The sequence below is a fragment of the Bombina bombina genome, chromosome 1, assembly GCF_027579735.1.
Source record: "Bombina bombina isolate aBomBom1 chromosome 1, aBomBom1.pri, whole genome shotgun sequence".
In the NCBI taxonomy this organism is placed as follows: Eukaryota; Metazoa; Chordata; class Amphibia; order Anura; family Bombinatoridae; genus Bombina; species Bombina bombina.
This window is the reverse complement of record NC_069499.1, coordinates 150,046,795-150,069,933: the sequence shown is the minus strand read 5'-3', so window position 1 is coordinate 150,069,933 and position 23,139 is coordinate 150,046,795. Positions and strand designations below refer to the sequence as shown.

At 36.8% G+C, this 23,139-nt stretch overlaps 1 protein-coding gene across 1 annotated transcript in view; it reads right to left on the bottom strand.

Annotated features, from left to right (window-relative positions):
- Positions 1 to 23,139, bottom strand: part of MDGA2 (MAM domain containing glycosylphosphatidylinositol anchor 2) — a 1,262,343-nt gene that overhangs the window by 476,149 nt on the left and 763,055 nt on the right. The gene's annotated exons all lie outside the window — the stretch shown is intronic.

Sequence of the window (23,139 nt, the reverse complement as noted above, 5' to 3'; positions counted from 1 at the left end):
ACTCCTAACGTATCTCCTGTGTGCACATGGTATTCTCTATTTTTTTACATGCAAATCTTAGTAATAATAATTAGGGGAGGTCTCTTAAAAGGTTTCTGTCTTAGCAACAATTAAATCCAAACACATATGAGACCTCTTATGCGAAATATAGGAGATCCCTGTTTCAAAGGAAATGTAATGTAATTATATATATATATATATACAGGGAGTGCAGAATTATTAGGCAAATGAGTATTTTGACCACATCATCCTCTTTATGCATGTTGTCTTACTCCAAGCTGTATAGGCTCGAAAGCCTACTACCAATTAAGCATATTAGGTGATGTGCATCTCTGTAATGAGAAGGGATGTGGTCTAATGACATCAACACCCTATATCAGGTGTGCATAATTATTAGGCAACTTCCTTTCCTTTGGCAAAATGGGTCAAAAGAAGGACTTGACAGGCTCAGAAAAGTCAAAAATAGTGAGATATCTTGCAGAGGGATGCAGCACTCTTAAAATTGCAAAGCTTCTGAAGCGTGATCATCGAACAATCAAGCGTTTCATTCAAAATAGTCAACAGGGTTGCAAGAAGCGTGTTGAAAAACCAAGGCGCAAAATAACTGCCCATGAACTGAGAAAAGTCAAGCGTGCCACCAGTTTGGCCATATTTCAGAGCTGCAACATCACTGGAGTGCCCAAAAGCACAAGGTGTGCAATACTCAGAGACATGGCCAAGGTAAGAAAGGCTGAAAGACGACCACCACTGTACAAGACACACAAGCTGAAACGTCAAGACTGGGCCAAGAAATATCTCAAGACTGATTTTTCTAAGGTTTTATGGACTGATGAAATGAGAGTGAGTCTTGATGGGCCAGATGGATCGGCCCGTGGCTGGATTGGTAAAGGGCAGAGAGCTCCAGTCCGACTCAGACGCCAGCAAGGTGGAGGTGGAGTACTGGTTTGGGCTGGTATCATCAAAGATGAGCTTGTGGGGCCTTTTCGGGTTGAGGATGGAGTCAAGCTCAACTCCCAGTCCTACTGCCAGTTTCTGGAAGACACCTTCTTCAAGCAGTGGTACAGGAAGAAGTCTGCATCCTTCAAGAAAAACATGATTTTCATGCAGGACAATGCTCCATCACACGCGTCCAAGTACTCCACAGCATGGCTGGCAAGAAAGGGTATAAAAGAAGAAAATCTAATGACATGGCCTCCTTGTTCACCTGATCTGAACCCCATTGAGAACCTGTGGTCCATCATCAAATGTGAGATTTACAAGGAGGGAAAACAGTACACCTCTCTGAACAGTGTCTGTGTGATAACCAAAAGTTATCTAATAGTGTAATGATTTAAATATGGAAAAATAAAGGTTTTGTTGCTCTTTTCTTAAAATAAGCAAGAGAAAATGATTTATTAAACTTACTTATTTAAGGTGAGTCATTAATTTTGTAATTGATAGAATATTATGAAACTTCACTAAGGTATGAATATGTAAATATTCAGGAAATATTATGAGTAACTGAGATTTAAGTTCAGAGAGAGTCATATGTGTTACAAAATTATGCAACAGTAAATGCTGATTAAAGCAGATAAAGCAAAGCAAAGGATTAGACTGCTTGATAAAGTAAAGGTAATTTCTTCACGCACTCACACTTTCATGCAATAAAATATATACACAGTCCAGACATACTAGCTTGAATACCAAACCGCAATCTACTGAGTCAGATGAGAATCACAATAATGGTTATAGGTATCTCCAATAACAAACAATGGTGTCTAAGGTTTAACCTTTATGAATGAATAAATTGTAACGTGGAGAGCGGTACTTATCTTAACAGTAGCGGTGGTATGAAGCGTGGGGAGCGGTAATGCCTTTTGGATATAAAGGTTGAGAGGTAAGTTGCAGCTCTTAGGTTCAGCGTCTGTTTGGTGTGAGCGCGACTTCGGCGTGGTGAAAGAAGTTCCGTTTGGCGGATGAATCCGGAAGATGGTCCCGGTCAGGATAGAGGCAAAAGTAGATACCCAGCGGGTATCGAAGGCGATGTAAAAGACCTGAAGGTTATGCAACAAATGCACAATGTGGTAGTAGCTCCTCAGAGGAGCAAGGAGAAGTGAGAAACAACTTCAATTTTCAGGCCCTGATTAATGGGTAAGCACTTCCTTAAATAGGAAGGAAGTGCTAATGCAGGGTTTAGATTTAAAGGGATATCACATGCCCCCCTCCTCAGGGAATCACCCCTGGGGATTCTGCGTGAGGTTTAAGTGGATATTTCTTATGGAAGAACTTGATCAATCGGGGCGAATGGACTTCGGAATGAATGAGCCAGGAGTTTTCCTCAGGGCCGTAACCTTTCCATTTAATGAGATATTCCAGTTTATTTCTGTGTATCCTAGAATCCAGTATGGATTCAACCTCGAATTCTTCTTGATGATCAACCATAACAGGTGGTGGCGGAATAGAAGAAGGATGGTTTTTGGTTGGGAATGGTTTCAACAATGAGATATGGAAAGAAGGATGTATTTTGTAGTCTTTTGGCAGTTTAAGTCTAACCACATTGGAATTTATCACATGTTCTATTGGAAAAGGACCCAAGAATTGATTCGCAAGTTTCTTGCTAGGAACTTTGAGTTTAAGATTTTTTGTTGAGAGAAGTACTAAGTCCCCAACCTTATAATCAGGACCCTTACGATGTTTTAAGTCATAATATGATTTTTGATATTGCTTGGCTTCATGTAGATGTCTTTTCAGGACAATTAACCTTTCGTGGAGGTTAGATGTAAATTCAGTTGCTGTAGGAGAGTTTACAGATTTGTTAGAAAGAGATATAGTGTTTGGGTGGTAACCATATGTTGCAAAAAAGGGGGAAGTTTTGATAGAAGTATTTATGGAATTGTTATATGTGAATTCGGCCATGGGAAGATAAACTGTCCAATCATCTTGGAGATGTGATATGTAACTTCGTAAGAATTGTTCTATGGTCTGATTAAGTCTCTCTGTGAGTCCATTAGTCTGGGGATGGAAAGCAGTGGTATAAAGGTGGTCAATCTTTAGCAATTTACACAGAGATCTCCAGAAGGATGAGGTAAATTGCGTTCCCCTATCTGTAATTATGTTGGAGGGTAAACCATGTAGTCTGACTATATGATCGATAAATACCTTAGCCGTAGTCATAGCTGAGGGTAATCCCTTAAGTGGGATAAAATGAGCTAGTCTGGTTAAATGGTCAATTATTACCATGATAGTATTATATTGTTGAGTGAGTGGGAGTTCAACAATAAAATCCATGGCTATGGTACTCCATGGTTTATCTGGGATAGGCAGAGGTGTAAGTAGACCAATTGGTCTCTTATGAACTAATTTATTTCGGGCACAATTTTCACATCCTGATACATAGTCATATATATATTTGTTCATGCCAGGCCACCAAAAATTACGTCGGGTTAGTTCAATGGTCTTTTTAATTCCAGGATGACCAGACATTGTATCATCATGAGTGTGTGTGAGTATTGATGATCTCATGCTCTTGGGAATATACAATTGACTGTTATGATAGTACAATCCAGATTGAGAGTCTTTAACACAAGTTTGGTGGGGTATTGAATCTTGTTTTAAAGCCTTGTGAACCTCTTGTTCTATAGGGGTCAGGACGCCTATGATTTTTTCAGGAGGGATAGTAAAATTAGGTGGTTCATGAGTTAAGCTTTCGTTTATACGTGATAAAGCATCAGCCTTAGTATTTTGACTGCCTGGTTTGTAGGTAATTATAAAGTTAAAACGGTCTAAAAATAGAGACCATCTCGCTTGTCTGGCTGTCAAAGTCTTGTTCTTTTTTAAATATTCAAGATTCTTATGGTCAGTAAAAATAATGAATGGAAGTTTAGATCCTTCTAGGAGGTGTCTCCATTGTTCAAGGGCACTCTTTATTGCTAACAATTCTTTGTCCCCCACACTATAATTACTTTCTGCACTAGTTAAGGTTCTTGAATAAAATGCAATGGGGTGAATTTCTCCATTCTCAACTTGTTGTTGGGAGAGTACTGCTCCTATGCCAGTATTAGAGGCATCTGCTTCAAGTTGGAATTGTAGATCAAAGTTGGGTAGTGATAAGATTGGTGCTGTAGAAAATAACTCTTTAAGTTTTTAGAAAGTTTCTTGAGCTTTTTGAGACCATTTAAATTTTTGATTAACACTAGTCAGTTGTGTCAGTGGTCTTACTATTGAAGAAAAGTTTTTAATAAACTTTCGATAAAAATTAGCGAAACCGATAAAGCGTTGTAACGCTTTTACAGTAGTGGGAGCTGGCCAATCTTTAATGGCAGACACTTTGTCAGGATCCATTTGTACATGGTTAGGAGTTATTATATAACCTAAAAATTTTATCTTAGAGACATGGAATACACATTTTTCTAATTTAGCATATAATTTGTGCTCCTTGAGACGGGTGAGTACCCATCTTACATGCTTTTCGTGATCAGAGGGTGTTTTGGAGTATATTAGAATATCATCTAAGTAAATTATAACACAGATGTCCATAAGGTCGTGGAATATTTCATTAATAAAATGCTGGAATGTTGCAGGAGCATTGCTTAAGCCGAAGGGCATTACATTATATTGAAAGAGCCCATAACGGGTTCTAAAGGCGGTTTTCCACTCATGACCTTCTTTCATACGGATAAGATTGTAAGCCCCCTTAAGATCAAGTTTTGAATAAATTGTAGCTTCGTTTAAACGTTCCAATAATTCGGGTATGAGGGGTAGAGGATATCTGTTTTTAACAGTAATTTCGTTTAAAGCTCTATAATCAATAATGGGTCTTATTGTACCGTCCTTATTGCGTACTAGGAACATTCCAGCAGCAGCTGGAGATGTTGAGTGGGATATAAAACCTTTTCGGAGATTGTCGTCTAAATAGGAACGTAAGTAAGTAAGTTCCTCTTGTGAAAGTGGGTATATTTTTCCGTGAGGAATTTGAGAGCCCGGTATCAGATCAATTGGACAATCAAACTCCCTATGAGGGGGGAGGTTTTCTGCCTCTTTTAGATCAAACACCTCTGCCAGATCCTGATAAATTTCTGGTAGTTCAGATTCAATAGCAGAGATTAACTGATATGGATAACATGTCTTTAAACAGAATGGTGATGCTAATGATACCTGTGGAGTGGACCAGTCAATGCTGGGGTTATGTTTTTTTTACCATGAAAAGCCAAAAATAAGTGTATGCATGTGGATGGAAATTAAGTCAAAAGTAAGATATTCAGTATGTCCATTGTCAGTTGTCACTAGTAAAGGTATTGTTTGATGAGTAATGGGACCATGTTGTATGAGGGAACCATCAATAAGTTTAACTGAGACTGGTTGTGCCTTGCAAACAGTAGGAATTTTATTTAAATCAACAAAAGATATATCGATATAATTTCCGGCTGCCCCAGAATCGATCAATGCATTAGACTGTACGTTTTTCTGATCCCACTGTAAAGAAAGGTTAAGAGTCAATTGAGGGTTTTGAGTGAAGTATAAAATATTATGTTTTGAATGAATCTTACCCTTCTTCTGTTTTTGAAGAATTGGGCAATTATTAACTGAGTGTTCTTTTTGCCCACAATATAAGCATAGATTCTCAGATCTGCGTCTGGCCTTTTCTTCAGGTGTTAAAGGTCCTTTTATGGCTCCAATCTCCATTGGGGTCTGATTAGAATTACCCTTTTCCTGGTTGGGTGTGTAAAGATACGGACGTCTAGGTGGTACGTCACAGGTAGCTCTCTCAGCCTTCCTTTCACGTATTCGCCGATCCAGGGTAGTACTTAATTTCATCAGTCCATTCAGGGTTTCGGGCATCTCCAAACGGGACAACTCATCTTTTAACAATTCTGAAAGGCCCAGTCTGAACTGGTTCTTCAAACTAATTTCATTCCATTTAGAATCATCTATCCACATTTGGAATTCAGTAATATAATCTTCTATATTCCTCTTACCCTGTTTTAGGGATCTCAGTTTAGTTTCTGCCGTCATCTGTGAATGAGAGTCCTCATATAAGGATGTCATGGCTAAAAAAAATTCTTCCAAGGAATCTAAGATTGGATGGTTATTCTCAAAATATCTATTAGCCCATGAGCGAGGCTCCCCCTGGAGGAAGGAGATGGTAGTACAAACCTTGATTCTCTCAGAGTGATAAGTTTTAGGCCTTAATGAAAAAAGTAATTTACAAGCATTTTTAAAGTCTCTATATTCACTTCGTTTACCAGAAAAGGGTTGAGGATAGTTAATGTGAGGTTCAGGGACTTCTGAGCTCTTGGCTGGTAAACATTCTTTTACTAGAGTTTTAAGTGCTTTATTTTCTGATTGTACCTCAGTTAAGGCCCTGGCTAGATATTCTAATTTTTGATGGATGTTGGTGAATTCATTTTTTATTTCACTAGGATCCATCCTATATTTTACAGGTTATAACCTTATAGGCCTGAAAATTCTGTGATAACCAAAAGTTATCTAATAGTGTAATGATTTAAATATGGAAAAATAAAGGTTTTGTTGCTCTTTTCTTAAAATAAGCAAGAGAAAATGATTTATTAAACTTACTTATTTAAGGTGAGTCATTAATTTTGTAATTGATAGAATATTATGAAACTTCACTAAGGTATGAATATGTAAATATTCAGGAAATATTATGAGTAACTGAGATTTAAGTTCAGAGAGAGTCATATGTGTTACAAAATTATGCAACAGTAAATGCTGATTAAAGCAGATAAAGCAAAGCAAAGGATTAGACTGCTTGATAAAGTAAAGGTAATTTCTTCACGCACTCACACTTTCATGCAATAAAATATATACACAGTCCAGACATACTAGCTTGAATACCAAACCGCAATCTACTGAGTCAGATGAGAATCACAATAATGGTTATAGGTATCTCCAATAACAAACAATGGTGTCTAAGGTTTAACCTTTATGAATGAATAAATTGTAACGTGGAGAGCGGTACTTATCTTAACAGTAGCGGTGGTATGAAGCGTGGGGAGTGGTAATGCCTTTTGGATATAAAGGTTGAGAGGTAAGTTGCAGCTCTTAGGTTCAGCGTCTGTTTGGTGTGAGTGCGACTTCGGCGTGGTGAAAGAAGTTCCGTTTGGCGGATGAATCCGGAAGATGGTCCCGGTCAGGATAGAGGCAAAAGTAGATACCCAGCGGGTATCGAAGGCGATGTAAAAGACCTGAAGGTTATGCAACAAATGCACAATGTGGTAGTAGCTCCTCAGAGGAGCAAGGAGAAGTGAGAAACAACTTCAATTTTCAGGCCCTGATTAATGGGTAAGCACTTCCTTAAATAGGAAGGAAGTGCTAATGCAGGGTTTAGATTTAAAGGGATATCACAGTCTGGGAGGCTGTGGTTGCTGCTGCATGCAATGTTGATGGTGAACAGATCAAAACACTGACAGAATCCATGGATGGCAGGCTTTTGAGTGTCCTTGCAAAGAAAGGTGGCTATATTGGTCTCTGATTTGTTTTTGTTTTGTTTTTGAATGTCAGAAATGTATATTTGTGAATGTTGAGATGTTATATTGGTTTCACTGGTAAAAATAAATAATTGAAATGGGTATATATTTGTTTTTTGTTAAGTTGCCTAATAATTATGCACAGTAATAGTCACCTGCACACACAGATATCCCCCTAAAATAGCTATAACTAAAAACAAACTAAAAACTACTTCCAAAACTATTCAGCTTTGATATTAATGAGTTTTTTGGGTTCATTGAGAACTTGGTTTTGTTCAATAATAAAATTAATCCTCAAAAATACAACTTGCCTAATAATTCTGCACTCCCTGTATATATATATATATATACACACACATTAGATGGTTGGAAAAAAAAAACTGTCACTAGATAAAGAACTACATTTAGAGAAATAAAATGGATGTGATCTGTGATCTCAGATTAAAAGGAACAGTTTGTTTTTCCTATAACATGATGGGTCCCTTAACCTTCTGGGTGGTTAATATAAAATGCCAATTACTTATCCTGCTAGATAATTGCTTTACATTTAAAAACAGGCTGGAAGTTAAAAGTTAATTGTATTTTTTAACCAGCTCTGGAAACAATTCTGCAGAACACCATAACATTCAATATTCTGCTGTGTGAAAGATATATTTTAAAACTTTCTTTTTCTATATTTTCATTTATCAAACAATTACACAAGAGCAGGGGGTGACATTAAGCAAGACAATCACTTATAACGTTAGCTACCTTCTCCCCATGAAAACGGGAAGGCAGGTTTTCAAGTTGGTAACTTTGTCCGTCCGTTGCTTTTTACATATTGTGTAGCATGTGACTGATACATTGTCAAATTGAACACTTCCAGTTCAGCATCCCTTTGGCTGTAAACTGCTCTGAAACTAATATAACAAAAATGTATGAGTCAAGTTCATTCTGTGTGTACGTAATATTTCCCTCTTTTGTACTCTCATATGGAGATAAAAAAACAAAATGTATGCTTACTTGATAAATTTCTTTCTTTCTTGACACGGTGAGTCCACGGATCATCATAAATTACTGTTGGGAATATCACTCCTGGCCAGCAGGAGGAGGAGGAGGCAAAGAGCACCACAATAAAACTGGAAGTATCTCTTCCCTACCCACAACCCCCAGTCATTCGACCAAAGGAAAGGAGAGAAAGGAAGAAACATTTTGCTCGCCGTATTCAGCGAGGTCTGGCAGACCTGATCGCACTGTCGGATCAGGTCTGCCAGACTTTCTTAAATAGGTGCTGGTGAGTCCACGGATCATTTGTTGGGAATCAATACCCAAGCTAGAGGACACAGATAATAAGGGAGGAACAAGACACGGAACCTAAACAGAAGGCACCACTGCTTGAAGAACCTTTCTCCCGAAGGAAGCCTCAGCTGAGGCAAAAGTATCGAATTTAAACTATTTTGAAAAAGTGTGCAAAGATGGCCAGGTTGCAGCCTTGCAAATCTGTTCCAAAGAAGCTTCATTTTTGAAAGCTCAGGAAGAAGAGGCAGCTCTCATTGAATAAGCTGTGATTTTCTCAGGAGGTTGCTGCCCAGCAGTCTCATACACCAAGAGAATAACACTCTTTAGCCAAAAAGACAATTAGCCATAGCTTTCTGACCCTTACGCTTCCCAGCAAAACAAACAAACAATGCAGAAGACTGACGAAAATCCTTAGTCACCTAAATATAGAATTTAAGAGCTTGCACATCTAGATTATGCAGCAAACGTTCCTTATGAGAAGAAGGGTAAGGACACAAAGAAGGGACAACAATTTCCTGATTAATATTCCTGACTGAAACAACCTTAGGCAGGAAACCAACCTTAGTAGGCAGGACCACCTTATCAGAATAAAAGATAAGTTAAGGGGAATCGCACTGGAGTGCTGACAGTTCAGAAACTCTTTGAGAAGAAGAAATCTCAACAAGAAACAAAATTATCCAAGATGATTTATTTATAAAATATTTTACCATGAAGGATACATTGAGATTTCTCTCGTTTTCATGTATGTCCTGGGTCCACAAAACATTGCATTGATACAATAGGGTACAATAAAATACAAAAACAATATTAATACATAACATATGCAAAATTTAACATAGAACAGGTAGTAAATATATTATCAACCATGACAGGTGCATTTTGTTTTGAGATATGCAGACAGGGATCTCTTGAAGGATTCTAGGTTTGCAGACAGGTTTTAAAGTGTGCGGGAGGTCGTTCCATAGCTGTGGTTCTCTTTAGGAAAAGGAGGATTGAGCTGCTTTCTTTTTGTATGGGGGCAGACTAAATAATGTGCTGGTATTGGATCAGAGGTTATGGGAGGTGGGAACATCCGGGGAGAGCATTCTGCTCAGGTAGGGTGGGAGCTTCCCAGAAAAGCTCTTAAACACAAGGTTGGAAAGATGGAGGGTGCGTCTGGATTCCAGCGACAGCCAGTTTAGTTCTTTTAGCATGTCACAATGGTGGGTCCTGTAGTTACATTGTAACAAAGTGGCAGAATGAGTTATACAGTGTATTACGTTTATTAAGGTGAGTTTGTGGTGCAGGTGCATATACTACATCCCCATAATCAATGATTGGCATCAGCATTTGCTGTACAATCTTTTCTTTTACTGTAGGGCTGAGGCAGGATTTGTTTCTGTACAGGGCACCTAGTTTGGCCAAAAGATAGATTGGGGTCTAACAACATACCCAAGTATTTGAAAGAGTTCACTGCGGTCAGTGTGCGATTTGATTTTGTTTTGATGCGTAGATGGGAAATTTGTAGTTTGTGTAATTTAGGTCCTGTTCCAAAGATCATTGTGACAGTTTTGTCAGTGTTTAGGAAGAGTTTGTTTTTTGAGATCCATTTTTCTACCTCTGTGAACTGGTGTTGGAGCACTGCCTCAAGCTGCAGAAGATTGGATTTGTTTGCATAGATTACCGTGTCGTCTGCGTACATGTGTACATTTGAGGATTTGCAGACATTTGGCAGATCACTTATGAATAATGTGAATAGTAGGGAGCCGAGAATGGAACCTTGGGGAACACCACATGTGACTGGGAGAAGGAAGGAGTCACTGTCAGAAATGGAGACATACTGCGATCAACCCGATACATACGATCAAATCAGGTTAGTGGACGATCACCAATACCTGAGTTTCTTAGTTTGAGCAGTAGTATGTCGTGGTCTACTGTGTCAAAGGCCTTTGCAATATCAAGGAAAATTGCTCCAGTTAGGTCTCCTTGTTCCATGCCAGTTTCGATGTCGCTGCAAACTTTTAGGAGGGCAGTTGTAGTGGAGTGATTTGGGCAAAAACCTGATTGAACAGGGGTGAGATAGTTAGATTGCTGGTAATACTCACATAGTTGCATATGGACGCATTTTTCTAAGATTTTTGACAATACTGGGAGCAATGATATTGGGCAACAGTTAGTAACCAAGGTTAACTCACCACTTTTATGGATAGGCACTACTCTTGCAGTCTTCCAAAGTTTGGGTATGTAACCAGAGACACCAAGGATTTGTTAATTAGGGTTGTGACAGGTATAGCAATTGCCGACGCACTGAGCTTCAACAGCATTTTTGGGATTTGATCAGGTCCAGACTGGTTTTTCATTTTTAGATTATTAAGGTGTGATAACAACTTAATATCTAAGAAATGCATATGCTCAAACGGAGCCTGCTGTAAAACTTTAAGAACAAGATTAAGACTCCAAGGCGGAGTATTAGACTTAAACACAGGCCGGATTCTGACCAAAGCCTGACAAATCTGCCAAATACTTATGCAACAGGATAGACAATGCCGAAATCTGACCTTTTAGAGAGCTGGCCGATAAACCCTTCTCCAGACCTTCCTGGAGAAAAGACAAAATCCTAGGAATCCTAACTTGACTCCAAGGGTAACCCTTGGAATCACACCAATACAAATATTTACTCCATATCTTATGATAGATTCTATGCGTAACAGGTTTACGAGCCTGAATCATGGGATCTATTAAGAGAAACGAGATTTGGATGAAGGAAGGGACCCTGAAGTAGAAGGTCCTTCCTCAGAGGGGGTCTCCAAGGTGGAAAGGATGACATTTCCACTAGGTCTGCATACCAAATTCTGCAAGGCCAAGCTAGAGCTATGAGAATTACAGACACCCTCTCCTGCTTGATCCGAGCACTGACCCTTGGAAGGAGAACAAACGGAGAAAACAAGTATGCTAGAATGAAGTTCCAAGGAACTGCCAGAGCATCTATTAGAGTTGCCTGTAGATCCCTTGACCTTGAGCCGTACTTCAGGAGCTTGGCATTCTGCCGATAAGCCATGATATCCAATTCTGGCTGCCACCATTTGAGAATCAAACTGTAAAACACCTCTGGATGAAGTTCCCACTCCCCAGGGTGAAAGGTCTGTCTGCTCAGAATATCTGCTTCCCAAATGTCCACTCATGGGATGTAGATCACAGAAAGACAACAGCTGTGAGACTCCACCCACTGAATAAATTGGGCCACTTCTGTCATGGCTAAGGAACTCCGAGTTCCCCCTTGGTGGTTGATGTACGCCACTGAGGTTATGTTGTCTGACTGGAACTTGATAAACCAAGCTAAAGCTAATTGAGGGCAGGCCAGCAGAGCATTAAATATTGCTCACAGCACCAGGATATTTATGGGCAGAGCCGACTCCTCCTGAGTCCATCGACCCTGAGCCTTCAACAAGCCCCAGAATGCAACCTGAAACGATATTCATCAAGATCCATTCCAGACTCAAAATGGCAGCACTAACTACGGAGCTGACAACTGCATCATACACAACAGCCGGGAGAGCCACAGAAGTGTGCCAATGGAATTACCCGTGCCTTAGTAGGGAACCTCCCCCTTTTTTGAGAAAATTCTGGGGGCTGTGGCAAGGCCGAATGGAAGAGCTATAAACTGAAAGTGATTGTCCAAGAAGGCGAACCTCAGAAACTTGTGATGATCCCTGTCCTGGAACATGAAAATATGCATCCTTTAGGTCTATGGTTGTCATGAATTGACCTTCTTGAACTAAGAGAAGAATGGAGCGAATAGTCTCAATCTTGAAGGATGGAACCCTGAGGAACTTGTTTAGGCACTCCAGATCTAAAACTGGCCTGAACGTTCCCTCCTTTTTGGGAACTACGAAGAGATTTGAGTAAAAATAACTACAAGAACAGGGTCTGGGATCTTTGACACAATGTAAGAACGCATTTCTCTTTTTATCTGGTCTACAGAGAATCTGGAAAGAAGAAACCTTCCTCTGGGAGGGAAGGTCTTGAAATCTATTTTGTACTCTTGAGATACAATGTCTGCCGCCCAGGGATCCAGAACATCTCTTATCCAGGCCTGAGCGAAAAAGGAAAGTCTGCCCCCTTTCCAGAAGGGCTTGACTTGATATTGCTTGGAGGAAGAAGAGGAGGGTTTTTGAGGATCTTTAACTTTCTGACCTCTGTCAGAAATATCTTCATTTGAAGAGAGTCTATTATGGTTCCTAAAAACTTCACCTCCTCCTCAAAACTAGGGGAGCTGTAGTTCTGACACACTGGTCAGTAGGTTCTACAGGATAGAACAAGAATATTAAATAGTTTCCTTTTACAAATGGTGATTTCTTATATTAGCATCTGTACTGAAAGTATTTATTTTGTTTATTTATATGTTATATTAATTAATTAATTAAATAATTAAGTTATTATCACTAGAAAAACAATTGTGCTGACATTGACTGCTAGCACTAGTTGAGTCTACCTGAGTGGATTATATTATTTAACATGTACTCTAGTTTAGCTCAAAATGTTATCAGTATTATATTTTAATCCATTCATTCTTTATTTGTTGCCTCAGTGAGATAGAAGATGATTGAGAGGCTGATATAAACATGTTTAAAACCATAATTAAACATTGATTGAAAAGTTACTAGTGTGAATATTAATCATGTTTCACAATCATAAGGCAGTGCAGGTCCCATGGTGTATTTTAAATCTCACATGATGGATAGGGTCTTAGTGAACTTGAAATAAAGTAGGCAGCAGGGAAAAATAGGTCTACATAATATATAATAATAATGTCATTCACAGAAAAAAATGTGTATCCTTTTACATATCAACAGGGCAAATATACAAAGTCACATTCTTATTTACAATTTGTAAAGATAGGTTTGTTTAGCAATATCTCATTAAAATAAAAAAGAGGTTTATTTTGGGGTCACATACATTTAATTATACAGCTTAATTGTGCCATATTTTCTACTGCTGCACAACTGATAAATAAATAACAAAACAAACAACTTATATGTGCGGTTGTAAAATTAATTTAATTCCATTCTATATTTAAACTCATCAATTAAAGATGCAAGTATGAGAAACCTCACAATAGGAAAAATATATATATGCTAAATGTAGGCCAAAGCTAAAGACAGAATATGGTAAAATAAATAAACAAGTAGAACACAATAAGTTAAATCTGAGTTGAAAAAAAAAACAAACAAAAAAAAAAAAATATTTAAAAAAATGCATAATTCATAATTAAAATAAATAAATAAACAAACAAATAGTAAGTATTACCCTTAAATATAAATAATAAGAAAATAGTTCAAAATATAAGTATAGTATGTGACAAGACCTTCTCTGGTGCTTAAATACTGAATATTTGTATATTAAATATACAACAGCATATTTAATGCATCATTTATCTAAATATCTATAACTACCCACAAACATGATCCAGAGAGACTTCTAATAAAAATAAATAAATTGTACTGACATGTGAAAATAGAAGCAATCAACATAAGTTGCGCTGCAGGGAATCTATTTAAAAGTATAAAGGGTATACTTCATAAAGAGCATTCAATTAGAGTAAATGACCAAATAATCAATGCCAAAGTGTGATCCAGGTAACACTAGAGTTAGGTGTTTATTCAAATAGTATTTTGTGCTCTTAAAGTCTCCTATTTAGCAAAACTACTTTAGCTAAAATGGAAAAATAAATACAGTATAGATACATTTTATACAGGCTGGCACATGACAAAAACTAAAGGAAACTGTTTCATTGTTTACTCCAGGCTATTATGCACGCTACAGAGTGTACAATTTTATGCCAACACAAGGTAATGATTTATTTTCCTTTTTTTTTTCTTATTTAGTGTTCATCTGGGCACTTACTGCTGTATTGCATGCTCCAGAGAAATTAATTCACTTTGCAAAGTCATTCATTTTCATACCTATGTACAATTTTTTTTTGATACACACCGTTGGGGCCGCTTTTGAACAAGCATACCATGGATCCTCCCAATTTTACCAGTTTGCACAGATACTCTCTAGTTTTACAGAGAGGGTCTACAAATTATCTGTTACTATGACCGTTTCACTTTGCCACATATCCCGGTACTTCAGCATGTATCATACAGCTGGCTGATAGTTACTCTGTGATGTTAATGTTTGTAAACAGTGACAGGATGATGCGTTTCGTCAGATACCAGTTTTAACCTTCACTGCGCTTAAAGGGACACTAAACCCAAAATCTTTCTTTCATAATTCAGATAGAACATACAAATTTAAACAACATTACAATTTACTTCAATTATTTATTTTGCTTCATTTTTTAGATATCCTTATTTGAAGAAAAAGCAATGCACATGGGTGAGCCAATCACGTGAGGCTTATATGTGCAGAAACCAATCAGCAGCTACTGAGCATATCTAGATATGCTTTTCAGCAAAGAATATCAAGAGAATAAAACAAATTAGATAATAGAAGTAAATTAGAAAGATGTTTAAAAATGCATTATCTTTCTAAATCTTGAAAGAAAAAATGTGGGTATCATGGCCCTTTAAATAGCGCCTATAAAACCATTGCTCCTCCTATTCCACAGCTTTTTTTTTTTTTTTTTTAAGCCATTAATATGCAATAATATACATTTGCCTATAGGGGGATCGTTGCATCCAAGATTCATTTGCTATTAAGAAATCACATATTTTTAAGGTAGAAGTAAATCAAAAGCATAACAGTTATGACTGTAACTCGTTTACATACACCAGCCAATATACTCTATATTTTTACAGGAAATATGCAAATTTCTCATTTAGACCATAAGGCCTGCATATAATTTTAATTAGAGTTATACTTGTCCAAGAAATGTCAAGCTATAGGGCTGTCAACATTCTTGTTTTTAATATTACTACTATGCTCTTTTATCCTCTATTTTAATTCCCCTTTTGTTTTGCATACATAAAAAAGGGGAAAATCAATTTAAAAGGTATATTACTCCCATGGTATTACATGTTATCCACTGTCAGATCTTGTACACACAATTTTGCTCAATACAGAATGTTTCTGTTCTTTTTTTTTTTTATGACTACAGTAGGTGCAATTACCACATGGATGACTACCCACCCTAGCTTGTCTAGCTTCCAACTAATTATGTAATGGTTTACTTTACATAAAAACTCACTATGAACCAAACAATCTTTTTTAATCTGGACGCTCTTTTTACTGTTAGTAATGGATATTCTGATACAACTACCTCTAAGGAATTATCAGATAGTAGAATTGTATCCCAAAGGCAGCTATATTTTGTAATGAGTCTTACTTGATTCTCATTTTCCTTAAAGTGAATGTAAAGTTTCATGAATTAGTTCCCGGTTTTTAAAAATATTATGAAAAACAGGGACACTTTCATTCATGAAACTTTACATTGCAGCATATTTTTAAAAATACTTTTTTCTTCAGCAAAGCCAGATCGGCGATCACCCGCCCACAGCTCCTCTCTACTTACTTCAGCAATGACTAAAACCGGCTTCCTCCAGTCATGGCGTGCACTGCAGAGCGTTCATTTTGTGAGGCCACGCCATGATTAAAGGAAGCCGGTTTCGTCATTGCTGTGCTAAGTACAGCATGAGAAGCGTGCGGGGGATCGCCGATCCAGCTTTGCTAAAGAAAAAGGTATGTATATGTAAAAATACACTGCAATGTAAAGTTTCATGAATGAAAGTGCCCCTGTTTTTAATAGTATTTTTAAAAACCCGGGTACTCATTCATGAAAGTTTACATTCACGTTCATTATTTTTTTACCATACAAAAATATCTGCCTAGAGTTTTTTTTTCTGTCTTTTTGAATAACATCTTTCTCTAAATCTGGTTGCCATCTCTTCAGCCTACCTTTCAAAGGCAGCCTCTGTGGAACAGTTCCTTTTCAGCCTCAGAAACTGTCCCATAGGGATGCCATTTTTTATTATTTATTTTGGATGATGGCTATCTTGCCACAATAATCTAGTTTTCCTTTCAATTTTCAATACATTTCAGTAAGGAGTATCTTATTATGTTTTGTACTTTTCAAATCCAAAAAAGGTTTTCTCAAATTTGTTTATTTTACAAGTCAAATACATATTGTAATCATTATGATTAAAGTAATCATTATGATTAAAAAGATTCACAAATTCCCATGCCTCAGTTTCCCTCCCATTCCAAGTGATGAGAATATCATCCACAAATCTTATCCAAAGTGCCACATGTGCATCCATCCACTCCCCCAGGTTAGTAAACACCTCTTTGTGTTCCCAAAAGCCTAGCTGTAGGCACGTGTAGGTAGGTGCACATGTGGCACCCATTTCTGTCCCTCTAAACTGTCTGTAGAATTTACCATCAAAGGTGAAAATATTATTATTAAGATCAAATTCCAAAAGTTCTAATAATAGCTCAGTTCGCAATTGATAAACCTGATCTCTGGACTCCACAATAAGTCTTATGGCTTTTAAATTTGTGGGGAATAGAAGAGTATAAAGACTCAATTTCTAAAGTCACCAATAACATGTGGGTAACTGATGCTTATATTGTATAACTTGTGTAGAACATCATTAGTTTCTTGGAAATAGCTTCATAGCTCTTTACCGAAATGTTAAGCTCTTGAGGAAGGTTGTGTTATACTGCTGAAACGCGTTGAGAAAAATATATTTTAAAATTGCTATACTTTCATACAAAGGAGCTGTAATTCCGTGTCTACAATAAAATGGCTGATCACTACAAATCCATCCTGTGACTTTCCTTTTTGGTAATTCTCTTCATTGGCATACTACACTATTGTGAATTATCCCATAGTGTTAAAGAGAAACCACACACTTTGTGGACAAACTAGAGGTGTTTCTAACACTTTCATCAAAAAGATATATGGAGAAAGAAAATAAGGATAAGTGATCCTTATAAAAAGATAGGGAATTCAGCACTCTCCACTACACATTTAGGAAAATTGATATGAGTAAAATCCTAAATATCTATATATAGAGATGAGTGTGGAGCCTGGTGGATACAAAGAATAGAAACTTGACAACTAGCATGCGTTTCAAATCACCAATAGTTTATTATTTACAAAAAGCAAAAGTTAGTGAAAACTTGAAATGTAAAACCAAAAAAATATATATAAAGCTTGATATCTAAAAGAGACGTCTCATGGGAAATTTGGTCATATATATAAGTATAATTTATAAAGTGGCTTAATATAATAGTGAACCTGCAACACTTCTATCAGAGGACAACCCCAAAATTTTGGTTATATAAGGGTGATGTTGTCATAGTAATATCTTGAGGATCTATGCAGTTCACATAGACATAAAGCCAGAGTTGAAAATAAAACCACAATTTCAATGGTTATGCAAAGAGTGACACATGTACAGCAATTTCACTATACCAAGTCTCAAACACAACACCAAAATCAGAGGACAGTCCCAAATGAAAGGGTTAATACTGTCATGATATAAGCATAGAATCTATGTGTTTAAAGATGGGTATTGCGCAGAAAGTTTAAACAGTGTGATACAATTTCAATATGAGTCAACAGCATAAGAAAAAGAGAGCTGATAATCAGTCCTTCCAGACCGGCTGTGAGAAGCACAAACCAGGCATCCACTTATTTTGCGGGAGGAAAGAAGATGTAAATTTCCACTGCCTGTATGTAATAACAAATATTTATCGTGCACTCAGTCTTTTTCAAAATGGTGAAATGCTGGATCCTTGAGCTGCTGCAATCCGGTAAGTGTTGGAGTTGGAAACAAACAATAAGTCACTTAGAGCAATCGAAAAGTAAAGACGAATCCCACAGGTAGGCATGCTGCAACTGCCTACGCGCGTTTCATCCCCTTGACTGACAGGGACTTCCTCAGGGCTGACATCATAGTCCTAAACACTGCCTTTTTTAGGCCAAATTAAAACACGCCTCCGGGAATCAATGAAAGTATAAATGCAACAATGAAACAATAATTGAGATGATATATATTTACATAATTCCTACGTAACATACATTAAGTGATAAAACTGGGTATTTTAGAACGCATGCAAACAAATTTCAAGTAAAACAAAAAATCGAGTGAATGATATTGCTGGGGACGGAACCAATAAGTGAAAGTAGCCCCAAAGGCACAGAGGGCACCGATAAGGGTTCAATTATAAAGTCCTAAAACACTGAATTTTGTCAGTGTCAAGCAAAGTATATTTTTGTAACTAGAACCGGACAATTTGTTACCGCAGAGGTCAAAAATATATAAAGAAATGTATTTGTATTTTTAGAGACCGCTGCAGGATCGAACCTTAGACCTCAAAGCTCCCTATCCTTAGACAAAGCTAGCTACACTAGTCTTAACCCACTCATTTAAGCAGGGGAACCACATATGGTGGTAGTCTAAAGCCAATAGGCATAAAGACTTGATTGCCAAATAAATCTAACACATGGATTTACAGGCAAACCTCAGAAATTTGGGTAATATTAGAAATATGGAGTACAACGCCCAAATTATGGGACAATAGATACAACAAAGAGAGTGCACGAGAAATATATGTTATTACATACAGGCAGTGGAAATTTACATCTTCTTTCCTCCTGCAAAATAAGTGGATGCCTGGTTTGTGCTTCTCACAGACGGTCTGGAAGGACTGATTATCAGCTCTCTTTTTCTTATGCTGTTGATTCATATTGAAAATGTATCACACTGTTTAAACTTGCTGCGCAATACCCATCTTTAAACACATAGATCTTATGCTTATATCATGACAGTATTAACCCTTTCATTTGGGACTGTCCTCTGATTTTGGTGTTGTGTTTGAGACTTGGTATAGTGAAATTGCTGTACATGTGTCACTCTTTGCATAACCATTGAAATTGTGGTTTTATTTCCAACTCTGGCTTTATGTCTATGTGAACTGCATAGATCCTCAAGATATTACTATGGCAACTTCACCCTTATATAACCAAAATGTTGGGGTTGTCGTCTGATAGAGGTGTTGCAGGTTCACTATTATATTATGTGATGTCAAAACAAAAACAAAAACAGAGGCGCCACATGTGTAGATCAATAAAACCAAAACATCCAATAGAGGAGCAGAATAAGGGTACTCACAAAGGAGGCGGCACTCTCTCGTGCCAATAGGAGCAGGCTAGTTTTCAACAGCAAACCAGCTGGCTGTGTGTGGAGCTCCCACAAATACGCTGGAAGTCTCTGTCTTCTGAATCCCAGACCAATGCTCCTAATGATGATGACGATCTCCAGCCGAAACTGCAGTAGGAACAGGAGGAAGGGCTGTACTGCCCTTAGGTTACTGATATGAGGATAGTCACACCAACACCAGACTTATGTAAAAGTATAAAATCAGTATTTTATTATACAAAATAAAAATACCAAAAGGTATAACAAATTACAGCTGGGTGGTGACAACCTATCTCCCCACAAGATACCATATAGCAAGATACAATATAGTGACGCGTTTCTCAGGGAACACCCCGTTTCCTCAGGCTTGTATATTCATTGTATGTATGGAAACCCTTTATATAGGGCTCAGTAACCTAATGTTCAAATGAACACTCCCCTTCCTTTACACAGATTATCCTATCACGTGCTTCCTTTCTCGATACTCCCAATTGTTGTGGTGGTGTTATGCATAATTATTCGAATCTGTATGTTAAACCTATGTTGTCGAGTATTGAATATTGATATTTGTTCCATTGTCATTTGATACTCCTTCACATCTATACATAAGTATATAATTTTTATCTATATATACATTTTATGTAAGAGATAAGCGCCTCCTATAGAAGCCTAGTGATTGCTCTCATCACGGTGACTTCTTTATTGCTTCATTATTATATTAAGCCACTTTATAAATTATACTTATATATATGACCAAATTTCCCATGAGACGTCTCTCTTAGATATCAAGCTTTATATATAATTTTTTGGTTTTACATTTCAAGTTTTCACTAACTTTTGCTTTTTGCAAATAATAAACTATTGGTGATTTGAAACGCATGCTAGTTGTCAAGTTTCTATTCTTTGTATCCACCAGGCTCCACACTCATCTCTATATATAGATATTTAGGATTTTACTCATATCAATTTTCCTAAATGTGTAGTGGAGAGTGCTGAATTCCCTATCTTTTTATAAGGATCACTTATCCTTATTTTCTTTCTCCATATATCTTTTTGATTATAGTATTATAGAGTCTGCACCTCCGTTATAATTATACACATACCCAGAATTATTTTTAACAGCTCCCTTATCCCCATGTTTCTATTCTAACACTTTCAACCCCCCTGGACAAGCACCTCCTATATCTAGTGCATTTGTCTGACAGTCTTTGAAGAGACTTTGGGACAGAAGCAGTCTGTATACAAGTGGAGTACTTACTCTTCTTCATATTATAATGTGTACTTTATCAGTACATTTAACATTTTTGTTATTGATTATTTCATATAGTGTAGGGCTGCTAGTAATATATATATATATATAGTATATATTATTTGAGGACCCAAAAGGCCTCCCTCTCTAATGCATTAGGAAGGCTGGCAAGGATATGGCCAATCACAAGCCATATAGCGCAAGACATTACAATAAATGGACTGCCTTGCCACAAAGTATAGAAGCTGGCTGAATATAACACTTCAATCTACTTCATGACAAAAAGCAAAGGTAATAGTAACCTATTATATAATATAAAGGGTTCATATGGTTTATTGGGAAGGCTAAACGACAAGAAGTTGTTCTTAGAATCAGAGACTTCTACAGTATATAAATAACACTGGTACCTATATAATAGATGCAGGGGATTGTGTACCCAAAAAAAAAATCTACTTGTAGGAAAAAACTTTTTTTGGATGCCATTGAAAATGTTCCTTACACTTTGTGCCTGTTTCTAGTAGATGTAATTAAAAATAGTATAGCATCAGCAAAATGGCAGCTAAGGTTTAGTAGTAGCAGGATTTAAATGAACTTGTAAATATGCCTAAATGAATAGTTATGTTTAATAATGTTATTCTGCTGCTATTTTCTTTTTGTTTGTTTTGGATTCGGATACTAGAATTTCGATCACAAGTGAATCACTATTATTAAAATGTTGTCTCTATTTCTAGGTCCTATGGCTACAATCAGAAGCTCATTTGACATCTAAGATCTTTTTTTCCTTTTATTTTTTGGTTGATTGGACAGCATGTATCACCTATAACTTGTTCAAGTGTTACATAAAACATTCTGTAGGTGGCTTTCAGGTTACACAGTGCTTTTTGCCTTGGTCACCCTATTAATTGCCTTTATGATAAAATCAACAGTTTTACATAGACTAGACTTTTGTAAAGAACATAAGGGGGCAACATAGATGTAAAGTAAAAATGTATGAAAAGCCATCCTTACCCTAATCTTTATACTGTATTTTATATAGGGTGGGGATTTTACTTTATGTTTAATAAAATGTTAAATTAATAAATAATTAAAAAAAAATTAATAAAAAAGGTTTCCCATCAACTACTGTTCCATTTCTTTCAACATTTATTATTATTATCAGTTTACTATTTTCAGATATGTGCAGCCATAAATCTTGTTCTTACAAACAAAAAGGTAACTTTTACTTTAATCTCCCTTTTTACAACTAATTCCTCATTTCTCCTTCTACTTCCTTAATTACTATGCGCATTTTACCAGTTCTCCTCTAGTTTCATAATATTACCCACATTCTAATCTCTCTTACAAACAGCCTTACAATCAACTTTATGTATCTCTCTACATTTCTGTTTTTCAAATGTCTTTCTTTAAAAGGACAAAAGGACAAAAAAATAAAATAAAAAATATAATATAGTAGAGCATTTTAACATTACACTATTTCTTGCACATAACTATGGGTTTAATCAAGTCAACTCCAGAGCAGCAATGTGCCTACTGGGAGATATACACATCTTGTGAGCCAATGGCGAAAGGCATATGTGTGTAGCCATCAATCACTAGGTATATCTCAGTAGTCCACTGCTGCTCCTGAGCATACCTAAATATGCTTTCCAAGAAAGGATATCAAGAAAATAAAGTACATTTGATAACAGAATTCAACAGAAAATCAAAAACAATCTGTAAATCTTTCTATATTTATTGCTCTTTATTTACCACATCAATGATGCAATCAAAGAAAGACTATCACATATTCTCCTAGGATATGTCTTTAATTTGATCCTACTGATTGAACTCAGTGAGAACTGTAAACATATCCCTTTTGCAATGCAGTATTGAATGAATATTGGGTTTATACGATTCTTTGTGTGTGTGTGTGTGTGTGTGTTGGTTTGTTTATATGCGTGTATATGTGTGTATGTGGGTGTATGTGGGTATATGTGTATATGTGTTTGTGTGTGTATGTGTGTTTGTGTGTATTTGT